Source organism: Vombatus ursinus, unplaced genomic scaffold, assembly GCF_900497805.2.
Source record: "Vombatus ursinus unplaced genomic scaffold, bare-nosed wombat genome assembly UNPS02008961.1, whole genome shotgun sequence".
Classification (NCBI taxonomy): Eukaryota; Metazoa; Chordata; class Mammalia; order Diprotodontia; family Vombatidae; genus Vombatus; species Vombatus ursinus.
The window spans coordinates 5,561,958-5,586,239 of NW_020948739.1; the positions used below are offsets into that span (position 1 = coordinate 5,561,958).

At 37.9% G+C, this 24,282-nt stretch overlaps 1 protein-coding gene across 3 annotated transcripts in view; it reads left to right on the top strand.

The window, feature by feature from the left end:
- Positions 1 to 24,282, top strand: part of VPS13B (vacuolar protein sorting 13 homolog B) — a 1,004,773-nt gene that overhangs the window by 821,871 nt on the left and 158,620 nt on the right. The gene's annotated exons all lie outside the window — the stretch shown is intronic.

The following is a 24,282-nucleotide window of genomic DNA, read 5'->3' on the forward strand; positions in this document are numbered from 1 at the left end:
CCAAGCATGGGAGAATTTATGAGCAATGGCACAGAGATGAAAGAGGTCAAGTTGAAAAGGGGGGATTTAACATGCACTAATTTAGCTGGAAAGTAGAGTATCACAGAATCCAAGGGGAGGAATATATCAAGAAGATGGGGTGGGTCCAGTTTCTAATGCTTCAGAAAGCTCAAGGAAAATGAGAACAGAAAGGAGCCCATTGTAGTTAGCGATTAAGAACTTTTTAGTTACTATGTAGCAAATTTTTCATAGTAGGATAAGTCAGATTACAAGGGGTTAAGGAGTAAATAAGTAGTGAAGAAATGAGGGCAGTGAATGTAAGACTTCCTTGGAATTTGGCAGTAAAAAGTAGAGGGAGAGAATGCTTGGGAAGGTGAGATAGAATCAAAAGGACTTTTTTTAAGGATAGGGAACATTTAGGCATGTTTCAAGGCAAAGGGTAGGTTATCAAAAAAAAAAAAAAGATGGAGATACTTAACTGTTTGGATGGCTAAAACCCAAAGAATAATCATTAATAGTTTAGTGTCCACCTGGAAGAAGACCTATAGTAGAATAACCCAGAGATCTGTTTTTGGCCCTGTGCTATTTTAAAATTTTATCAATGACTTAGATAAAGGCATACCTAGCTTGATTTTTAAATTTGGTAATGACCCAAAACTATGATGGATAGCAGATGATGGAGTTAGGATCCAAAAAGATCTTGACAGACTAGAACGTTTGACAAAATCTAATAAAAATAAAATGCAGTAGGGATAATTATAAAGTCTTACACTGGGATTAAAAAATCAACTTAACAAATACAGGATGAGGGATCATGGTTAAAAAGTAGGTGTTGAGGTTTATAGTGGACTGCAGCACCAATATGACTAATCAGTGTGGTGTGGCACCCCAAAAAAATTTAATCTTGAAAAGAGCTTCCAGAATAAGAAGGTGCTAATCCTCTATTCTTACCTTAGTCAGACTACATCTGGAGTATTTTGTTCAGTTCTGGGTGCACAATTTAAGACGATCTTGGTAAGTTAGGTAGTATCCAATGAAGTATAACCAGGATGGAGAAGGGCCTCAATTCCATATTGTATGAGGATAGACTGAAATTTAGCCTAGAGCAGGGTGAGGCATAGCAGCTATCTTCAGTTATATGAAGGACTATTATGTGAATCAGTGACTGAATTTATTCTGTTTGGCCCCAAAGTAAAGAACCAAGGACAATGGGTAGATATTGTACAGAAGCCTATTTAGGGATGATGTCAAGGGAAAACTTGCTCACAATTTGGGCTCTCCAGAAGTAGAATGGACTATCTGGAGAGTGGTGGGCTCCTCTCCATTGAAGGTCTTCAAGCAGAGTCTGGATAACGTCTGCTTGGGTTATATTACAGTGGAGATTCCTTTTGCATACCAATTGGATAAGAGGGCTGATGGGGACCCTTCCAGTTTTCAAATTCTATGATTCTGTGCCCCAGTGTCTTCTGTCATTTCATTTTTTTAAATAATCCTACTCAATTACAAGCACAGATTATCCTAACATATCATTTGGATTGTTTAATATTATTTCTGGTACTTAATAATTATTTTGTGTGTTTCATTCTGTTTTATTCTGTTTGTTTATGATACTTTTTACACTTTTATTATACATCTCTCTTCCTTCATATTTTGGTAAGTAAATGGAGTTTACGGCAGATTTATTGAGAAAAGCCAACACACCCCAATCGTTTACTTTCTGTACACTTTAAAGGTCAGTCAGCATTACTGAATGCTAAGGAACTTGAGTAATTAATCATGCTTGAGTAATCTCATCATCTCTCCCCTAAATCCAGCTTCTCCTCCTTCCAATCCCTGCTTCTGTCAGCGATATCTTCATTCTTCCAGATGCTTGGGCTCAAGACTTTGAAGTTATCTTTGACCCTTTCCCTTTTGTCCCTCATAACCATTTGCCATTCCTATTTATTCTTCCTTCATGTCTTTCACTTGCATCCCCTCCTTTCCATTGTCACTGCCATCACTCTAGCTCAGGCCCTTATCATCTCACTTCTGAACTGTTACAGTAATCTGCTCATTGGTTTCCCCCTCTCTTCTCCATTTATACATGCTGTGCATGGCTTCCAGAATAATTTTCTTTAAGCACCATTTCGATCATGTCATTCCCTTGCTCAGAACTTTCAGTGATTCTTCATTGGCTGTGGAATAAAGTCCAATCGTGATTCCCATTACTCCCCTATATACCTATCCTACAGTCCTGCCAAACTCATGTTACTTCTGGTTCCCTGAATGTTCTTTATCTTGTTTACCTTTGCTTGTGCAGTTACTTCACTCTGGAATTCCTGTAAATTCTCACCTTTCATCCTTCAAAGCAGTTCTAATCAAATACTGATCAAAAGTTCTGATCAAATGCTGTCTTCTCCATTCTTCCTTGAATATCCCAGATAATATTCCAGTGCTCTCTCCTCCTCTGAAATCACTATAATAGAATTTTTATCCCATTTGTGTCTTGAGACTGCTAGGGTAGTAGGCCTGCAGACCTGAGTTCAAATCTGGGCTTGAACCCTAACAGTGTGAATCTGGAGAGGTCATTTAACTTATGTCTGCCTCAGTTTCCTTATCTGTAAAATGGAGAAAATAACAGCACCTACCTTCCAGGGTTCTTGTGGGAACAAAATGAGATAATACTTGTAACACGCTTACCACAATACCTGGTACACATAGGCACTTAATCGGTGCTTGGTTTCTTCCTTCTTTTCTTCAAGGAAAAAGTGTTTGAGGCACGTACCATATTGTAAAGGTTTACGGAAAGAATGAAGTAATGGAGACAATGACTAGACTATTGTTTTGATTAAAATGACAGTAAAAATGAAGAGAGAAATATAGTCAAAGGATGTAAGTCAAATCTGTATCATTCTATATTGTATCATAAGTGAAATACTTAGGAAACCTGTCTTATCTCTCCTATTAGACTTAAGCTTCTTCAGGGCAGAGACCTTGACTCATTCATTTATGTATTTGCCCAGTGTTCCCCATAGTGGGTACTCCATAAAGGTTATGTTGAATACACATGGAAAGCATCATGTTCTGATTTTTGTGTTAGTAAATGGCATGGCACTTGACACCACTATTCTTGTAACTCTGATGAATGTCTTCAGTTATTTGAATTTGAAGGATCAGTATGCATTGTTTTGTGTCAGGGGGATAATCTTCCAGAGAAGTATAGTCTAATGCTATGATAATTCACATGGTGTAAGTGTCCTGCCAAGTTCCATACCCTCTAGACAGAGCTGAGTTTGAGTTCCCTTCAGTTACATGAAGCCTAAGAATTAAGTATAGAGATGCAGAAATGCCTTTGGCTTTCATCCTGCATTGGAAATCAGAATTATGTTAGGATGCTTTTGTCCTGCATATCTACAGTAATTTCATATGAAAACCAGTCAGTGCAAACCTCACAGGTTTCACTTGCAATTCAATTCAACAAGCATTCATTAAATATATGCCATGTGCTAGGTACTAGGGTACAACACTAAAATCAAAAGAGTCCCTGTGCTCAAGGAGCTTATATTCTCCAGGGGGAGGCAACAATTACCCATATAAGTAAATACAAGGTGTGTGTGTGTGTGTGTGTGTATTCACACACACACACACACACATATATATATATATATATGTATGTATGTATGTATGTATGTAAAGGAATGCAAGGTAATCCCAGGAGGCAGGCTACACAGACAACTGGGGGCATCAGGAAAGGTCTCATGTAAGAGGTGCTCCTTGACTTCTTCTTTGAAGTAAGTGAGGGATTCTTGGAGGCAGTGAGAAAGCACTATTGCTTTCCCAACCTAGAGCATCACTTGTGCAAAGGCCCCAAGCATAGGAGAAGGATTGTCATGTACAGGAAATAACCGTCAGGCCAGTTTGCCTGGAATAAATCGTGTGAACGAGAGATGATACAAAATCAAATTGGAAAGGTAGGTGGGAGCCAGATTACGGAGAACTTTAAATGCTAGTCCAAGAATTTATTCTTTATATTAGAGACATTTTATTAGACAATGTTTGACAAGGGAGATGAAAATAGTCAACTCTATGCTTTAAAAATGTCAGCTCAGCAACTGTGTAGAAGATGGACCGTAGAAGTATGAGACCAGTTAGGAGGCTATTACAATAACCTAAGCAAGTGATGATGAAATTTTAAACTGGAGTAAAGATTGTGTGAGTGGAGAGGTGGGAGATATGTGAAAAATATTCTGGAGGTAAAATTAACAAGACTAGATAACTGACGAAATGTGATGACTGAACGTGAGAAGAGTCAAAAATGAATCTGACATTATAAACCTATGAGATGGAAAGAATGACAGTGCCCTCCGCAGAAACTGGGAAATGTAAAGATAGATATGTTTGAGGGAAAATATAATGAATCTAGAGGAAATAGTGATACATAGCATAGCAGTGGTGGGGTGGAGTAGTGATCAGGGTGTTCCTACTTTTTGCCCCTTGCCCTACTACTGACTCATTGCACAGGTGAGTTTCCTAGCATAAAAATCACTCCCCCACTCTGGTAATTAGAATAAAAAAATCTGTCATTCTCTTTGCCCATTTTTTTTTTTAAATTTGAGGCCCCAGCCAGAGGTAAGATTTTTGACAAAACATCAACATTAGATTTGTCTGTATCTCTTCTCTGAGAATGTTTCTACCATGGTTGCTGCCTCTCAGTTGCATTTGCTGCAAGTACCCCAGATCAGCAAAGGCTTGTGGTTAACACAGTTTATAAAGCTAAAGCAAATGTCTAAAACAAAAAAATAGTAATAATAAATTGAAAGGTCTCAGGCTTCCGTGAGAGAGCCCACAGGGAGAAAATATTGGATTAAAACTGCAGGGTCTAGAATCTAAAGGGGTTTAACAACACAGCATCTGTTTGGCTGCTTCTTGTGCCCAGTTGGCCCAAACAGCTTTGATCCTAGAGTCTAGGCCCCGTTGTTTGTGGCAGTTGCCTCTACCCACACTTCTGCTTTCCCGTATCAACTTGGTCAACAGGGCTTCTTATACCTTCCTCTTCCTCAGCTGCATAAAGGTCACCCAAAGGCATGGCCTGCCATTCTCCGTCCTATGGTGCTGCTTCCTTTTTGATTAACTCAAGAGACTCATTGGCACTTCATAAAGGGATCACCTGGCATTACCACATTTTTACAGTTAGTTTAACACCTCATTATCTAGCTCCTTTTCTGTGATTAGATCAACTACCTTACAGCACCAATGAGCAAAACTCTATCTGCATAAATTACTGTCAGCATCATAATTTATTAATAAGATTTTGGGGGGAAACTCCACATTACTTTAAAAATTAAGCTGTAAATTAATGTGGAAAATTTTGAAAAAATATGACTGCAACATTGGGTTAAATGTAATTGTCCATAGGAAAGGGAAAAAAGCTTATGTTGGGCACTCTGTAATTTTCCTTATGTTTTAAATTTTTTCAAATTAAATATAGTATGATATATTTAGCTATAGTTAACAAAATGGGAAATTCCTTGAAGCACAGTTAAGAGCATCATTTAAAAAGCATAAGATATAATTTTAAACATGACAGAACTTGGGCAAAACTTAAATTTTGTAAAGAAATGTACTTTTCATGCTAAAGAAATGGCACTGATACTGAATTTAATCAAGTTGCAGAGTCATAGAATTTTAAACCTGAAGGGGATCTTAGAATAATAAATCCTTTTCAGGTTAGCTTTACAAATGTAGTTATTTGATCCTTTATTTCAGTTCACTGCAGCATACAAAATGGAGGTATTTACATTCATTGTACAACATGAATGAAAATAAATGAGGAAACAAGAATCTATTCTGATAAGGTAAAGAGGAGTCTTGTGAGCACATCATATTTTTATTTAAAAATCATAAATACATTCTGGGTGGTGTGAAGTAAAACTTCATTTATGCAGGTTTGTGTGTGGATTGATGAAGTCATCTGTACATCTATTTTTTCATCAACTTTTTTGAGTTCCCACTATGTGGAAGTTATTGTGCTGGATATAAAGAAGAATAGAGTATGGTCCCTAAACTCTAGGAACTTCTAATCTAATTGGAGAGACGAGCTACATATACTAATTACTATATATAAGTTAGTATACGTAAGTCCCTCAAGAGTGGTACAGGAACTAGTGGCATGGTAGTTCAGTGGATGGAGAGGTTACATCTGGCTGGTGTGATCTGGGAAGACTTCATCAAGATGGTGTGTAGAGTCTTGATAGATCCAGGGGAAGGAAGAAGGCCTTCAAGCTGAAGGAAATGTCATGAGAAAAAAGTACATAGGTATGTTGTAGGCCTAAAATGTTATGTCATTCATTCACCCTGCATAATCATGTTTTGAAGTCTGTGATTTATGCTGTGTATAACCATGAGCCATGTTATCTTGAGGTTCTATTGTGTTTATTTCTCTCTTATTAGAGAAATTAAGACACAGGCAAATTATGTAATTGTCCAAGATCATATTTCTATTCAATGATAATACTGACATTAACACAAAGACTGCCTCATACTCAGTACTTCATTTTATTCATTATTTTATTTTTCTCATTAAACATTTTCATGTTCATTAAACAACTTAGCCTTTCTACCTGTAATTGCTGATTTCTCAGACTAATAATTTATCTTCATTCATGATTGCTTATTGAGGGCCACTGTGTCATGGCGTGCTGTATGTACCAGGTTCATGTGCTCCTCCTGTTAAACATCCTATTATGAAACACTCACTTTGGATAGAATTTCCTTTTCTTAACCCATCATTTTTAGTCAAATGAGTTATAAATATTTTAACTAATTGCAGAGGTCAAAGTTGTGCTCTCCTTTCTTCAACATATGTAAAAACTAGCTTTTTACATGAGTTAAAGTTGTCTTTCCCCTTCCTCAACAGTATGTTTTCCTGAATCCATATTTATTTTCATTGATATGGTACACTACATTTGTTTGTGGTATGGACCATTTTGTGATAATGGACCAAACTAAATACATGCCTTCCCCAAGGATCCCAGAATGTAAGGTAGCAACAGCATAATTTAAGATAAACACTAAGTGGATTGGGATCACTGCAGAGATTAAGCAGGTAGGAAGTCCAGTTAAGAGTATGAAGGAAGATAAGTTTGTCATCAGTAATATATTGTATGAATTAAAAGAAAGACCTATGAGCAGGAGGACAATTTCTGAGGTAAGACATAACCAGAATATATATGAGATTTCTGCCATTAGAGTCAAGAGAGATGAAAGGCATTTTTTAAAGTATTATAGGAAGAACCAGCATGAAAATTTACTAGATTTTAGAAAAGGGATTATAAGGTATTCTGAGGATGAAAGTGTACCTCACCATGAAAATGATGGCAGCTTTCACAAATGTATTGAACATTTAATTGTATGAGCCTTTATTACTTGTGTTCCTCCATCAAAGTCCTGTCTTGATTCCTCCTTATGATGTACTCTGGGGCCAGAGGCTACCATTGCTTGCTGGCAGATCCTACTAGGTTGGATAGATTCTGAGTATAGGCCCAGTAGTAGATTGCATGTCATCTAAAGTCCAGTTTGAAGAGGTTTATCACCAGTGTAGTCAAAGGGTAATGGGTTGCTTGTTTGTTTCTAATTATGACATCATGGACAGAGTGCTGGGCCCAGAATCAGGAAGACCTGAGTTGAGATTCCACCTCTAAAACTTCCTAGCTTGGTGAGTCACCTAAACTTCTTTGCACCTCAGGTTCTTCACCTATAAAATTGGACTAATCATACCTTACAGGGTTGAAGTGAGAATTAAATGAGATACTGTATACAAAACATTTTTCAAACTTTAAGCTGCTATATAAATGCCAGTTATCATTATTATTATTATCTACTAAGACATAGAAAGGTTAAGAGATCTTTCCTGGTGGAAGGTACACCTATACCTAGGAAATCATAGATCCTTTTAGTTTTGAAATATTATTATAATTGTTGTCACATATTAGATATCATAAACAAACATTTCCATATGGAGGTACTGGGGTGCAAAGAGGTCTAAGAGGTATTCTTACCCCCAAGGGGCTTGTAATCTAGTGAGAGAGAAAAGATATATGGGTAAAAAGATAAATAATGACACAAAGCAGCATATGTAGCTATATTTCCACTTAAAATCATACATTTGGCTGTAGAGGTTTGTGTAGATGTTTAAAAGTTCAGAATTCTAAAGGGGAAAGTGGACTTGATGGGAGAAAGAGGAAGGAGATTTATTTTGGCGGTGCATGATTTCATAGACTTCCTTTATTGAAAAGGCAGTTTCTTGGCTTCAGAATTTAGTACAGAATTTCAAAATGGGAAAAATAAGAACTGGAATCCTTAACAGAAGTGTTCACAAGGGTAACAGGAAGAGAGGATACAAAAGCAAGCTGTGTAATTTGTTTATTTCTAGTGGAAAGAGGCAGTACTGTAAGCCAAAGAAATCAATGCATTTGTGCACAATTCACTTTTGTTTATCACATTTAAAAGTCAGGGAAATGACTTTTTAAAGTAATAGTAGTATAATTATAAAAGCACCACAAAACTAAGTTGGAAGAACAAAGAACAAAAAAAGACTTGCATATTTGTAAGCCCACGGGAGACCACATGCTAGAGTCTATGCAATCTTTGTTCCAAGGTGCATTCCTGACGTTCTTTGTATTTAATATACTGAGACCTTAGATTAAATTATTTTGTTTCTTCAGTTATTATTTTTCCTTCATTCCTATTCATCTTCTTCATTCACTCATCAGATATCTGTTGAGTGAATTATTATATGAAAGACAGTGGAGAATACAGTCAGTGATTTTATAATCAAGGCCTTTCTTTTGGGACCATGTATCCTTTTCAGTAATATGACTACCTATTACATTGGAAACTTCTTTGCTTCCATAACTGTTGTCCCAGTTCTTAGACCTTATGAGAGGTTTGCATAAGATGAAACTTTCTACAGTTGATGATGAATTTACATCATGATAACTGGTATATCTATAGTGATTCTAGCATGTTTTTTCCTAGAATTAGTTAACCTTCACATTTATCCATAAGTTGAAGTGCATCCTTATCATACCTTTTAAATTGATAAACTTCCTTTTCTGCAATAATTATGAATCAGATTCAAATGCTTCACATTGTTCAAGAAATTTAGGACTGTATATATCACTGTATTAACCTTGGTATTATATGCTTCCAATATTCTATCATTACATCATCATTTTAAGAATCTTTAACTTAATTACCATAGGTATAGTCTCTACCAATGCATATGAGGACCCAATTATACCTTAATACATTATATTCATTAGTTGCCTCCCAAATCTATTACCTAATGGCCAACCTCCTAGGAATTAGACAAACATCTCAATTTCCCAAAAAGTGAAGAGAAAAGAATCTGTGAGCTCTAACTTATGAACTTGATTTCTATTTATGAAAAAAAATCTGAAATATATTATTAAAGGGAAGGTTTGTGTATAGGTGAGTTGATCTTTGACTAACACCTTACCCCCACCTCCACCCCCTAGCTCTGGAAAGCCAGAATACAATCACAAAAATTAAAGGACAAATAACAAAGCATTAATTATCTCTTGTTTATACTATATATATTTGTTTACATGTCTTTTCCTCCTTTAGACTGTAAGCTTCTTGAGGGAAGAGACTGTCTTTTGCTCCCTGGCTTTTAGCACTGTGCCTGGCACATAGTAAGCATTTAATAAATATCAATTGATTGAGTAAACTAACCATAAACACACCCAGTGATCATTTAGGAAGTATGAACAAAGTTCCTTGATTGAAATAGAAGAAGAGTCTGGTCCTTAGCTGGAAAAACAATTGGTCACTTCCCTGGGTGGCCCTTAAAAGACAGACATTTCAAGAATGAGTCAGTTCAAGTGAGCCCAAGTCAAGATCAACTTTGTAAAATGTTTCCTGTCTGAGAGACAGCAAATATACCAATGTCATGAATCACAGTATGTGGAAAGGAGTAAGGTGCAAGAATATTGGAAAGGTAGAAAAGAGCAAGGTTATGAACATCTTGAAAAGTCAAATAGAGGATTTTATATTTGATCCTGGAGCCACTAGAGTTTATTGAATGATGGGAGGGGTGGGGGGTAGAGTCATGTCTCTATCACCAGTCTAACCATCTCATTAGCTCATTATACAGATGATTCCTAGATCAACATATCTATCTCTAACCTCTTTCCTGAGCTCCAGTCTCACATCACAAACTGCCTCTTGGACATCTTAAAGTGGATCTTCCAAAGGCGTCTCAAATTCAACATATACAAAACAGAAGGCATTATCTTTTCCTGAAGTATTTTCTCCTGTTCCAAACTTCCTAATTGCTGTCTAAGGTACCACAAATCCTAGTTACCCAAGCTCACAACCTTGGTGTCATCCTTAACTCTTTTCTTGCATTCATCCTACATATCCAATTCATTGCCAAAGCCTGTTGTTTCTACCTCCAAAACACCTCTCATATATGTCCCTTTCTTTCCAGTTACATAGTCATAAACCTAGTTCAGGCCCTCATCATCTCTCTTCTGGACTACTAGAGTAGCATTCTAACTGATCTTCCAGCCTCAAATCACTCCTCACTTCAATCCTTCCTCCACTCAGCTGTCAAAACGATTTTCCTGAAGCAGAGATCTGACCATGTTACTCCTCTTCTGCTTAATAAGCTCCAATGGATATTATCTCTAGGATCAAATATAAACTTCTCGTTTAGTATTTAACGCTCTTCATAACTTTCCGCCTCCTATCTTTCCCATCTTCTTGTACTTTACTCTCCTCTTTTCATTCTGTGTTCCAGCAATGCTTACTAGCTTACTAGCTGTTCCTCAAACAGGACTGTCATTTCCCATTACTGTGCCTTTGTACTGGCTGTTCACCACACCTGGAATGCTCTTCCAGCTCAGTTCAAGTTCTGCCTTCTGCAGGAGGCCTTTCCTATTCCACCCAGCTGCTAGTGTCTTCCCCTCTCAGTTTCCCTTCCATCTACTCTGAATCTATCTTGTAGACCCTTAGTTATTTACATATTGTCTCTCCCATTAGACTGCAAGCTCCTTGAGGGAAGGGACTGTTTTTGCCTTTCTTTGTATCCCCAGCACTTATCCCAGTGCCTGACACGTAGTAAGTGCTTGGTAATGGTATTAAAACTCATAGATAGGAGAGAAAAGATTATGTTGCATTAGGCAGTTGTTATAGACACAAAAGGAGAATCCTTCAAAGAGTTGCTCAGAGTACTAACATGGCTGAACTGTGTAGAGCCTAAAAAGAGTAAGAGGAAGCGTTCTTGGGTGTTTCTTTTCAGCTGGGTCAGGCTGTTTACTTATCGCTCCACATATGTTCCCAGAATTACCAAGTCTATTTATTTTATGTGCACCTCCTGCCCACTGGCAGTTGTACTAATGTGTCTCTGAGGGCTTTGGTCCTATCCATCATATTTAGGAGTAGTACTTAAAGCCAGATATGAGATTCATTGTTGTTGAAAAGCAAAAAAAAAGAAAGAAAGAAAGAAAAAGGAAATAGTCCTGGGGGCCTTAGGGAAGCAGGCAGTAGAAACAGACTCTTAGAAACTGAAGATGGGAATGGGGTCAGTAAAGCCTCCATAATGCTTTGTAAAGTACTTCTAACCAATAGACTCTAAAAAATCTTTTCGTGTTGGGGAGCAGAACTAGTTCTACTTCTAAGTCTTTTCAATCCAGAAGCTATCTCCTCTTTGGACATTTAAGAAAAAAATATAAAATAAAGTATTCCCTAGATAATTCGTATCTTCATAGAAAACATAAGAACATCTGAAAATGTGTGGTAAGAATCTTTCCCAGTAGCGTTTTGTATAGGGTAGTGGGAAAAGCCCTGGACTATAAGATGGGAAATTTGACTTCTGATCCACTGACTGTTTTCTCATCTTAAAATGAAAGGGTTGGTCTAAGTGACCTCTGAGGTCCTTCCAGGTCCAAGTTCATTGTTCTATTATTGTAGGTTTTTATGAGTATTCATTTGTGTATAGGAGTAATTGAAAGTAGACAACCATGTACTTTGTATTTTGGTAGGGAGAACAAGGTGCAAGTTAAGTAACTTGTTTAAGACACATCTGAAATTTAGGCACTTGTGATACATGGTCACTCTATAGAGACTGCTTCCACCCTGTATCTTTCACTTGTAGTCATGTTGTGACTTCTTACCAATCATTCATTACCTGAACTCTTTATATACAGATTCTTGTTTTAGCCATCTACTGCTCCCCACATCAGTCAATCAGCATATATTTATTTAGTGCCTACTAAATAGGACCAGGCATCATGATAGGTACTGAGGATACACTTGTAGGCAAACAAGCAACAAGCACTTAGTAAGCACTTCCTGTGTGCCTGGCACTGTGTTAAGTGCTGAGGACACAAATGCAAGCAAAAAGAAAGAGAACCCCTGCCCTCAAGAAGCTTACATTTTAATTGGGCAAGACCACACATGGAAGGCATAAAAGGAACTGAAAAGCAGGGAGAAGGAAGGCGAGGTACTCATGAGAGGGTAGGGAGAGGGAATGGTTTTGAAATAAAGAGGGTCAGAAGCACAAGTAGGAGGGAAATGAAGTATGGCTAGCCTGGGCCCCTCCCCAATGTGAAGGCTCCCAGAAAAAAATCGCCAATAGGAGGAGGCCATCATGGTGGAGGGATTTCATAGGGTGAGAGGGTCCCTGATACTGAGGGAAGTTCCAGGGTAAGAAGGCAGCTACGGTGGCAAAGACAGGGGGGGAATCAAGCATAACCAGCCTGGGCTGCCCTTCTCAAGGAGCCTTTAATCTATTGAGGGAAGACAATCTATACTTATGTGTATTCAGTGAATAGAGTGCTAGCCCTGGAATCAGAAAGACCTGAGTTCATATGCAGCCTCAGACATTTACTAGCTGTTTAACCCTGGGCAAGTCACTTAACTGATCTCTGACCCTTCCTTGAGGGTTGTTGTGAAGATAAAATAAGATATTTGTAAAGCATCTTTCAAACATTAAAGCACTATATAAATGCTGGCTATTATCATTATTGTATCAGAAGATACAAAATAGATACAAGATAATTTGGGGTGGGGGAAGTCATCTGCAGCTGTGGAGATCAAGAAAAGCTTCATGTCTAAGGCAGTGGTTGTTGAAGAGGGGGTATATTCAATAATGTCAAGAGTAATGTGTAATAAGAATGGAAAAGTAAGATGAAACCATGTTGTAAAGGGCTTTAAATACCAAGATGAGGAGTTTATATTGGACCTTGGAGGTAAAAGGAAGCCAGTAGAGTTTCTTGAGTGTGGAGAGGAAAGAGGAGGAAGGGGGGAGCTGAGACAGAGAATGAATGAATGAATGAATGAATATATCTTGTTCCAGGTAAGCCAAGGGGCTGGTATCACTTACCCTTCCTTAGGAGTTAAACAAAGATGCTTCCTCTACCCAGAGGCAGCTAGGTCACTGAGTTCAAATGTGGCCTCAGACATTTACTAGCTGTGTGGCCCTAGGCAAGTCACTTAACTGATTGCCTCAGTTTCCTTAAAACTAGTTTAAGAAGGAAGTGGCAAACCACTCCAGATACTCTAGTATCTTTGCCAAGAAAACCACAAAGGGGGTCATCAACAACACTTCTTTCCCCCCACCCCCCCACCATTGAAATCTTGATCCATTCTCCTAGGAGAATGGTGGGTGTTAACACATCTTTGAAATCTGGTGGGTGGGAGAAGGTATTGATGTAACCCAACATGCTTTTTTACAAGCTTTGTTGCTGCCCTTAAAAAATATCTTTTTTTCTTTTGTTGTGACCTCTCACTCACCTTAGCAAAAGGCTTTTTCTTCAGTCTAGAAGAGGCTTTAAACACAAATATTATATCTTAACATTTTCAGGGTTCCTATGAATGAGATTTTAAAAATTATTCCATAGTACAATTATCCACAGTTCTCACTCATCCTTAAAAAATCTCAAGGTATCTCTTCCCCCTTTTATGGTTAAACTTTTAGAGAAAACCATTTATACTCCTTTCCTATTCTTCCTCATATCTTACTTCTCAACCCCTTGAAGTCTGGCCCCAGATCTTACCTCACAAGTGAAACTCTTCTGTCCAAAGTTACCCATGTGATCTCTTAATCAGTAAATCCAGTAGCATTTTTTTTTCAGTCATCCTCCTTGACCTCTGTACAAATTGGATGCTGTTTTGGCTTCTGTGATACAGCTCTTTCCTGGTTCTTCTACATTGCAAGCTGTCTCTACAGTCTCCTCTCCTGGATGACCATTCTTTTCCTTCCCCTAACCATGTATGAGCCCCAAGGCTCTGGCCTAGGCACTATTCTCTTTATTCTCTATACTCTCCTTCAGAGGTCTCATGAGTGCCTAGCCTCCTTATACAGAGGACTGCCAGATCTATATATACAGTCCTACTCACTCCATCAAGTTCTACTTCGATTTCAACCACACCTCATTACATCTCTCTGCCTGGTTATCCCATCAGCATCTCAAAGTAAACTCATGACTAAAAACAATCTTTCTCCATAAACCCATTCCTTCTCCAAACTTGTCTTTTTCTCTTAAGATACTGTCATCCTTCCCGGCTCCATTGCTTATAACCTTGTTCTCATCTTTGACTCATTTTGCTTTTTCTCACTCCCCTAGCTATTTAGTTGCCAAGTTTTCTAACTTCTAACTCTAAGAGATTGGATCTCTTAGATCCAATCCTTTCTATTCATTTATAAACTTATTGATGAGAGTCAGTGAGAAGCCCATTATCTTAAGTACCACTTAAAGCCACTTTAGGAAACAAATGAGATTCCAGTAGGCTGGTTCAAGAAATACTGAAATTAATCAGGGCTCCACTGCCCCTCCATCCTGGGCTGAACAGTGGAATAATATTATGCCTAGATATTCTTGAAACTCCAAACTACTGTCCCTGGTCACCACCCACTGGCAGGTTTTGCTCTATGAGAATCTCTAGTCTCTCCTGGCTAGTGGGCGTCTTCCTTAAGCAGAAAGTGTACCCCTTCAGCTGGGGTCTCCCTTGATGGGTGTCTCCTTTAAGGATTCATCTACCTTTAGCAGAGGCATCCCCCTTAAATGGCCATCTCCCTTGGGAGAACCTTCCCTTGGGGACTACCCTGTCTCCCTTAGGGGAGCAGCCCCCTCTCCTTAAGCTGGGGGTCTTCTTTTAGCTGCCTGCTCCCTTAAGGAGCCAAGGAGCCTGCTTGGTGTGGTGTGTCACCCAAAATAAGTGCCTTTACTCAATTTGGAAACTGAGTGAATTCTTTTGAAACTACCTTTCACCCCACCATTTTAGGGTATCCCTGAACCTCATCATTTCTGGCTCCCTGAACCTCATCACTTCTCATCTGGACTATTGTCACACTCTCCCTACTGGCTTCCTTACTCCTGGTCTCTTCTCTTTCCAATCCATTATCCGCATGGCTACCAAAGGAATCTTCCTAAAGAATAGGTTATTGCGTAAGTAAAATGAGCAGAACCAGGAAAACATTGTACACAGTATCAACAACACTGCATGATGATCAATTGTGAATGACTCAGCTCTTCTTAGCAACACAAAGATCCAAGAGAAATATGAAGGACCCAAGAAGGAAAATGCTATCCACATCCAGATAAAGAACTGATGGACTCTGAATGCAGATGGAACCATATTTTTTTTCACTTTATTCTTTCTCATGGTTTTATTTCCTTTTGATCTATTTCTTCTTACACAACAGTGACAAATATGGAAATATGTTTTACGTGATAGCACATATATAAACTACATCAAACTGCCTACCTTTTCAGAAGAGGGGAGGGTAGGGAAGGAAGGAGAAACATTTGGAGCTCAAAATCTTGTAAAAATGAATGCCAGAAATTTTCTTGATGTGTAATTGGGGAAAAAATAAAATGCTATTTAAATAAATTTTTAAAAAGAATAAGTTATTGTCCTTCTCAAGAAGCTTTACTGGTTCCCTTTTGCCTCTAGGATAAAATATAAACTCCTAAGTTTAGCACTTAGAGCTTTTATAATAGGGTGTTAGCTTATTTTTTCAGACTAATTTCACATTATTCCCCTTCATACATTTTATTCCAACTAAGTTGACCTATTCACTTTTCCCCAAATTCATTATTCTATCTTTTGCCTCCATGGTTTTGAAGTCTGTCCTCCATGCAGGAAATGCCCTCCTTCCTCAGCTTCATCTCAGAATTTTTAGTTTCCCTTAAGATTCAACTTATGTCCCACTTCCTATGAGAAGTCTTTCCTGATCTTCCTAATTATTAATGTTCTCTCCTTCAAATTAATCTTGTGTTACTTATCTGTTTACATGGTCAGTCCTCCAGTGAAATGTAAGATCTTTAAGAGCAGGGACTGTTTTGGGGGTTGTTTGTCGTTGAATTCAAAAACTTTGAACATAATCAGTAAACATTTATTAAGCACCTGCTATGTGCCAGACACTATGCCAAATGCTGAGGATACAAAGAAGAAAAAGAAAAGGCAGTCCCTGCCCTCAGGGAGCTAGCAATGAAATGTAGGAAGGCAATACACAAAAGGAAGCTGGGATGGAGGGTGTGCAGGGAGGGGAAGGTGGGTTTTGAAGAGAGGATACCCAGCTTGGGTGACAGGGATGATTTCTGTGGAATGAAAACCAGGCAGGGCAGCTGATGGAAATTAGGATAAATGAAGATAGATAAGTGGTTGTTAAATTGAATCTTTAGATCTTGCTACCACCACTTATACCCATTGGTAAGTTCTTCCTGGAACCTCCATTTTCAGAAAGGTCCTAGATCAGCCATTCTTCATTCTCCAAATTTGGCCACCATACACTTGTCCCCCACCTTCCCCTTTTCTGCTAGAATGTAAGCTCCTTGAGAGGTGGGACTGTCTTTCTTTTTGTTTATATTTACATCCCCAGAGCTTAGCATAAGTACATTGTAAACTCTTAATAAATGGTTGTTGATTTGTCTTGACTGGACTAACCTCTTCCATTAGATTGAAAATGGGTATGTGGAAGTTCTCGGAAGTTTAGACCAGGGCCTGTCAGAAGTAAGAAGGTAGGTCCTTCCAGTTCCTCAATCCCAAGGAGCATCATGGGTGTTGTTCAGTGTGAGAATTGGATTCTGTGGACCTGTGTTCAATAGCCACCACTGTGACACCCTTACCCTGTTTCTTTTCTTCCTTTTTGATTTGTATTCTTTGACAGTTTAGTCTGTGATATGTGAAGAAAAGTTTAGCTTCTTGAATGGGAAATATAATATATTGATGTGTGTAGTTGGGGGGTGGGGTGGCATTGTTGAGTTTTGGGGGGGAGGTTAGAAGGCTTAGATAGCAAATGAGATTTTTCGAATCAAAAACCAATAAATAGTTTGAAATGCTAGCATTCCTTGCCTTTCAAAAAAAGAGGTGACAGGGAAGGAATCTGTCAATAAGATGTGCTTTTAAAATAAATGAAAAACATTTGCAAACTGAAAGAATCCTGAAGTCATTTTTATCCTGTGACTTTATTTGGTGGTAGATATTTTATTAGCTTATTTCTGTTTTCCTACTAAATGCTCTTGCATAAAACATCCATTTCATCTTTTAATGAAGGACTTTTCTCAGCATCTGACTTAAGGGTGCTAAAGACTACATTAATATTTTCTGTTCTGCTCAGAAAATAATTTTTAAAGGGAATGAGAAATAGGAATCGATCATCTATTATTGGACTGATTTTCTGTTTTCCTGAGTAGAAGCATATCTTTTGTGGAATTAGCTCAAAGAACTGCCAAACAGAAACAATAGCTTCATCCTATAAAATGAAGAGAAAAGAACATAATAATGTGGAAAAAAAGGAAGCCATGCTCCAGCAACCCTTCTTCATACTTAAAAACTCTTCTATAACTTCACTTCTTTTCTTCCTCTTTGTTCTCAGAAGAAGCAATTGCCAGGGCTAATCCCTTTCTACCTTGTGATCAACCCATCAGTCATCCTCATCTGCACCCCATGGCTTCCCTGGCTTCTTTCAAGTCTCAACGAAAAGCTCACCTTCTACAGGAAGCTTTTCCCAATCCCTCTTAGTTCTACTGCCTTCACTTTATTGTTTCCTTTTTATTCTGTAGGTAGCTTGTTTGTATATATCTATTTGCTGGTTGCTTCCCCTATTAGATTGTGAGTTTCTCGAGGGCAGAAACTTTATTTTGCCTTTCTTTATATCCCCAGTACTTATCACAGTGCCTGGCACATAGTAGGTGCTTAATAAATAGTTGTTGACTGTTTTCTGACTAGACCCTTCCCTTCTGCCTACAGGTATTCTCAGACCTCCCCAGTCCACAAAAAATTTTCATGACCTAACTTTCCCTTTAAAGTATTATCCCATTACCCTCTTCCCCTTCACTACCAAATTTTTAGAATAATTTGCACTCACTGTTTCTCCTTTATCCCCATCCATGTGCTGCTCAGCCCTTTGCAGTGTGGTTTCTAGCCCCACAACTCCTTGAAATTGTTCTCAAAGGTCACCATTGACTTACCTAGCCAACAAGTCCAGTGGTTCTTTTGCTGTCCTCATCAGCTTTTGACCTCCAGGATTTAAATGTATTTGTGAATCCTCTTCTTACTACTTCCTTTCCTTGACTTCTGGCACTTTTTTCATTCCCTGCCTGCCCTTCAACATCCTACATATCTTTCAAGGCTCAAATGTTACTTTCTCCTTGAAGCTTTCCCTGATTCATCTTAATTAGAAGTGATCTCCTTCTTCTGAATTTCCATACACTTTGTAACTTTGACCATACCACATTCCCACAGTATTATCTTTTTTGTATAATTAATAGTAATAATATCTGACATAATTATGTAGTAATTATTATTAATAATATTATTAGTAGTATAGTATTAATATGTTGATAATAATTATATGGCTTTAAGCTTCACAAAGCTCTGTATGTATGTTATCCCTCTTAAGTTTCACAGCAACCCTATAAAATAGGTACAGTTTTTATTACAATTTCACAGATGACAAAACTGATTAATCTCTCCTACCACATTCTTCCTTCATCGGAGATCATTAACTATATGGAACATAAATAGGAAATAAATTAGAGGGTATATTTTTTGCAGGATTCTTAGATTTGTACAGGAATTCACTCTAAGGTTCCTTTAAAAATTGAGTCCCATCTCCATTAAGTTATCATTTTGACAGGACTATTTGGTGGTTAGAGACATGTAAAATTACATTGTTTGGTTGCTGCTGCCATTGGATGTTAACTAGAAATTAAAATAATGCATTTCTGGGTTCCTTTCTCTTTACAGACTTGTGGAAATCACCCAGGGATTAAGCCTGGAATCAAATAAATAAGAGTTGCATTTACCTCTAATTTCAGATTAACAAATAGCTGAGATCACTAATTTTAAGCAGTTCTTTTCATCTACTTATCACGTAGAAAAACTTTATCCTTCTGTTGAATGGGGATCATTTTACAAAACTATTTCAGTCTATTCTGTAAAGAATATACACATCTAAGAAATTTTAGGGAAAGTATTTAAGTCATGAATATTCAAGATAACTATAAACCAAAGTGAAAAACAGCTCTTTTTTAATGACTGTGGATGGATTATGATATGCTGTTTTCCCCTTTAAAAAGTGATAAATGCTGAAGCTAAAGAGCTAGGTCCCCTTAAGCTTTTTAGATAACTTCCCCTTTGTAATGGGGTCATGAAAAGGCCACTCCCTGAATGCAGAGTGAAGACGGAGAGGCTCGTCCCAGTTCTTATGCTATTCTGCTACAGATGACCTCAGTAGGCCCTTCAAGTCCACAATTCTATGGCATTATTCTAATTCAGTTTTTGAATATTTTAAACATTGTCAGGAAGTTATCATTTCTCCTTCAAATATATGCTTTTAAAAGGATCATAGAATCATTGATTTGGAGCCAGAAGGGACCTTAGAGATCATTTAGTCCAGCCCCCTCATTTTGCACATAAGGAAAACGAGGCCCAGAGCCCTACCCAAGGTTACATAGGCATTATGAACCCAAATCATTTGACTGTGTTCGTAATGCTTCAGACTCCAAATCCAGAATTCTTTTCACTGCATCAGGGATATGATTTGCTGCATTCTTAATGGTGATTTTTTTTGTTGTTGTTACATCTGGGGACCAAATGTTTTCTTGGGTATGCGTCTCAGAAACTGTGTCAGTTAAAAGGAAAATGTGGTTCAATCTATAGAGATTTGGTGAACAGGCATTTTTTTTTCCAAGAACGCATCTGTCGCATATGTGGTTCACCTGTTAGTGAAAGATGAGATGATTATGTAGCTGCTCCCCTTTACAAGTTTACATTTGATTTAAAGGGCTATGGGAATGTGTTGGTAGTAAGTGAAATTATACATCTATTCAACTAACAGGAGAAATCTAGAGGCAGAAAGTCTAGTAAGAAGAAAGTTACAATAGCCTTGACATGAATTAACCAGGGTCTAGATAATGGCTAAGGGGATGTATATACCAGGAAGGTTATATCCATATACTATTGTAAGTTAAACAACCAAGCTTGAGAAATTGTTAAGATCAAAAAAAAAACAAAAACAAAAAAACAGAGAAGTATGGGAGATCACTCTGATGAATGAGGAGTGAAAGACAAGTAAAATGGTGGCCCTACCCATGGAGATCATTTGCTTTTAAGGAGAAGATAAACTCTTTAACATATTGAACTTAGGATACTGGGCCTACTGAAGGCATCTATACCTAGTGATAGATGCTTGTTAGAGGAACAAAGGTAAGAGATGGAAAAAGAAAATATGATCTCTTCATTAGAGTTCTGTGACTATTCTTCCTCAATCTTCATAACTAGTTCCTTTTTCTCTTATCCCTAAATGCGGACTTTTCTTCAGAATTCAGTCTTTGGCCTCTGCTTTTTTCTCTCTACATTCTTTCCCTTAAAGAACTCATATATTCCATGACTTAAAGTGTTATATCTCTATTAAGCTGACTGCCAAATAAAAGTATTCAGACTTGACTCCTAACCTCTAATCCCACATCTTCATCGGTCTATTAGCAACTTTCATTTAGGTGACCTGCTCTCACCTCAAATTCACCATGTCTAAAATTATATTAATTACCTTTCCCGTAAAACCAGCTGGTCCTTCTAAATTCTGTTTTCTGTCAGTGATACCATAAAGGCAAAGAGTGTGAAGGACCATGTCTTACCAGTCACTTATACTTAAAACATCAAATGTATGGTTCACTGCTCCTTCTCCTTCATTTACCAAATCTAATAAGTCACTGAGTCCTATAGTTCTTCCTTCGAAATCTTTCTCATGCATCATTTCCTTTCCATTCCCACTGTTATCGTCTAACTTAAACCTTTATTACTTCCCACTAACTGAATTCTCTGACTCCAGTTCATGTTTGTCCTCCTATGTAAAGCTTTGTTAAACCCTTTCAGACCGTAGTGATGTCCTAGAGTCACTGAATTTCAGAGCTTAAGGGACCTCAGCAGCCATCTATCCCAACCTTTGTAAGAAAGTAATCTCCACCATAGCAAACCTAACAAGTGATCATCCTGTCTCTGCTTGAAGCCCTCCAAAGAGGGGAAACCCATAATCTCTTGAGGCAGCCCATTCTACTTTTTGGATAGCTCCAGTGGTTAGGAAGTTTTTCCTGACATTAAGCCTAAGTTTTCTTCTTGTCAGCTTTTACCCCTTGCTTATTATTCTGTCCTCTGTGACTAAGCAGAACGAGTCTAATACCTTCTTCACATAACAGCTCTTCAAATACTTTAAGAGAAGATAGCTATCAGGTCTTCCTTGAGCCTTCACTTCTATAACTCAAACATCCCCAAGTTCCTTCAGCCTGTTGTCGTATGATATAAACTGAAAACTCTTCACCATTCTGGTCACCTTGCTCTGGATGCTCTCAAGCTTATAAATGTCCTTCTTAAGTTGTGGTACCCAGAACTGAACACAGTACTTCAGGTGAGGTCTTATGAAGGCTGACTATTATATACTATCACTTCTATATTCTTGGAAGCTACTCTTCATGCAGCCCAAAATCACATTAGCTTTTTTGGCTACCACATCACACTCCTGACTCATATTGACCTTTTGGTCTCCTAAAATCCCCAAATCTTTTTCAGAACAACTGCATCCTATTTATGCCTCCCCCATATTGTACTATTGAAGCTGATTTTTTTGTACACAAGTGTGTAATACTTTCTATTTATCCTTGTTGAATTTCATCTTATTAGATTAAGTCCAGTGCTCAAACCTATCAAGATCACTTTGAATCCTGACTGTCATCCAGTATCTTTCCCGACTTTGTGTCATCTGCAAATTTTATGAGCGTGCCATCTATGCCAATTAAATATCAAACAACACACAGCCAAGCATAGATTCTTGAGGCATTCCTGTGGAGACCTCCTACCATGTTGACATTGGATTCTCAATAACTATACGTGTATCCCTTTCTTTCTAAACTCATACTACTTACATATGACCCTTTTGTTAAATTATGCCCTTATTTTCAAAAAAGAAATTGGTTGTGAAACCAATGTGAAAACTAGAGACATTTTCTCCTTAAAATATCTAGAACTGATTATTAAACAAAAGGTTAACACAAAAAAGGTGTGGATAGTTTCCCATCTGCTCTAGTTGAGATGAGATCATGTATCCATTGAAGTATTGTTAACGGAAGACAAAGTCATGATATCCAGGAAACAACATTCATCTCTGAAGAACAAATCATGCCCTTCTAGCATTATTTCATTTTTATAGGGCTATTACACCAAAGGCAGCATGACTACCTAGTGCTGGACCTAAAGTCAGAAAAATAAGTTTAAATCCTAACTCTGACACTTGCTAAGCAGTGCTGGCATCTGAGCTTCATGCATTTCTCTATTTAGGTCTGGATAGATTTTGATCTCCATTGGTGGAGGGAGTTCCTATACCAATGAAATTACAGATCCTCAACACAGCAACTGGACCGGCAGATGAGGGAAGTGACGTAGACATAGTCTATTTGGGTTTCAACAGTTCATTTGACTAAATCTCTCATTCCATACATGGAGAAAAATGCAGAGATGTGAACTAGAAAAGATTATTGCCAGATGGATTTGTTAAACAACTGTACCAAAAAAATATTGATTAATGGATTGAGTTCAGCCAGCAGGAAGGCCTCTCTAACTAATGGTATGTTATAGTTCTCTGTTTGGGTCAACATTTTTATCAGTAACTTGCATGCAGAATGAAGACTTAGAAAGCTTATTTATACAATTTTAAGGTGGGGTAAAGCTGGGCAGAATAACTAATGTATCAGATGACAGAATTAGGATTCATTCAGCAATTCAGCAACCATTTATTATGCACTTACTATGTGCAAAACTCTGTGCTGGTTACTGCTAGGGGAGAAATAAGATACTCTTCCTGCTCCATGAGACCACGCCAGCAGGATGAAATTTAACAGGCATAAATGTAAAAAGCAGAATTAGACTTAGGGAGAGAGGAGTAGAGAATACAAAAGAAAGCTTTAGGGAGCAGGCACATTGAGGAAATAGTGAAAGAAATGGGCAAGATGATGCTTCCAGAAAGTGAGAAATAGAACTAAAATTTAACAGTACCCTAGAAGCAAGATCTCATGCTGGCATAGTGGTTATCTTGAATTCTCAAAATCAGCGCCAGTAGACTAGACTGTAAGCTCTGACATATCCACCCAGCTCTAAGAGCGTCCAGAATGGGCCCAGTTTTAAGCCATGCCCACCATCTAAGTCAATCAGAATTAAGAGACTCTTCACCTTAGGGTCAGCCATATATTGGCCAAAACAACTACGGTATCATGCGAGCAAGATCTTGACCCAACAAGCGCTTGTAAAGTACATTAAATGTGCAATATGCTGTGTTACACATTAGAAATAAAAAGACAAAACAAATATCTCTTGCTCTTTAGAAGCTATCATTCCACTGGTAGAATAATATCTCCATTTTATCCTGTCCATATCTTGTTTGTACGTAATTGTTTGCGTGTTGTCTCTCCATTAAATTGTGAGCTTCTTGAGGGCAGAAACTGTTTTTATCTTTCTTTGTATCCCCAGGTCTTAGCACAGTGCCTGCAACAGAGTAGGCAATAAATAAATGCTTGTTGACTTGATTCAGCAGATATATAGATAAGTAAATGCAAGATCATTTGAGGAAGGAAGGAAGTGCAACATTTAGGGGCATCAGGAAAGTGGTTCTATAGAGATCTTATCAGAAAATAAGACTTCTAAGAGTCAAACATAAGGAGAGAGTGTGTTTGTCAAATATAACTAAAATTATGGATCCATGAAGGATCCATGGGTCCTGGC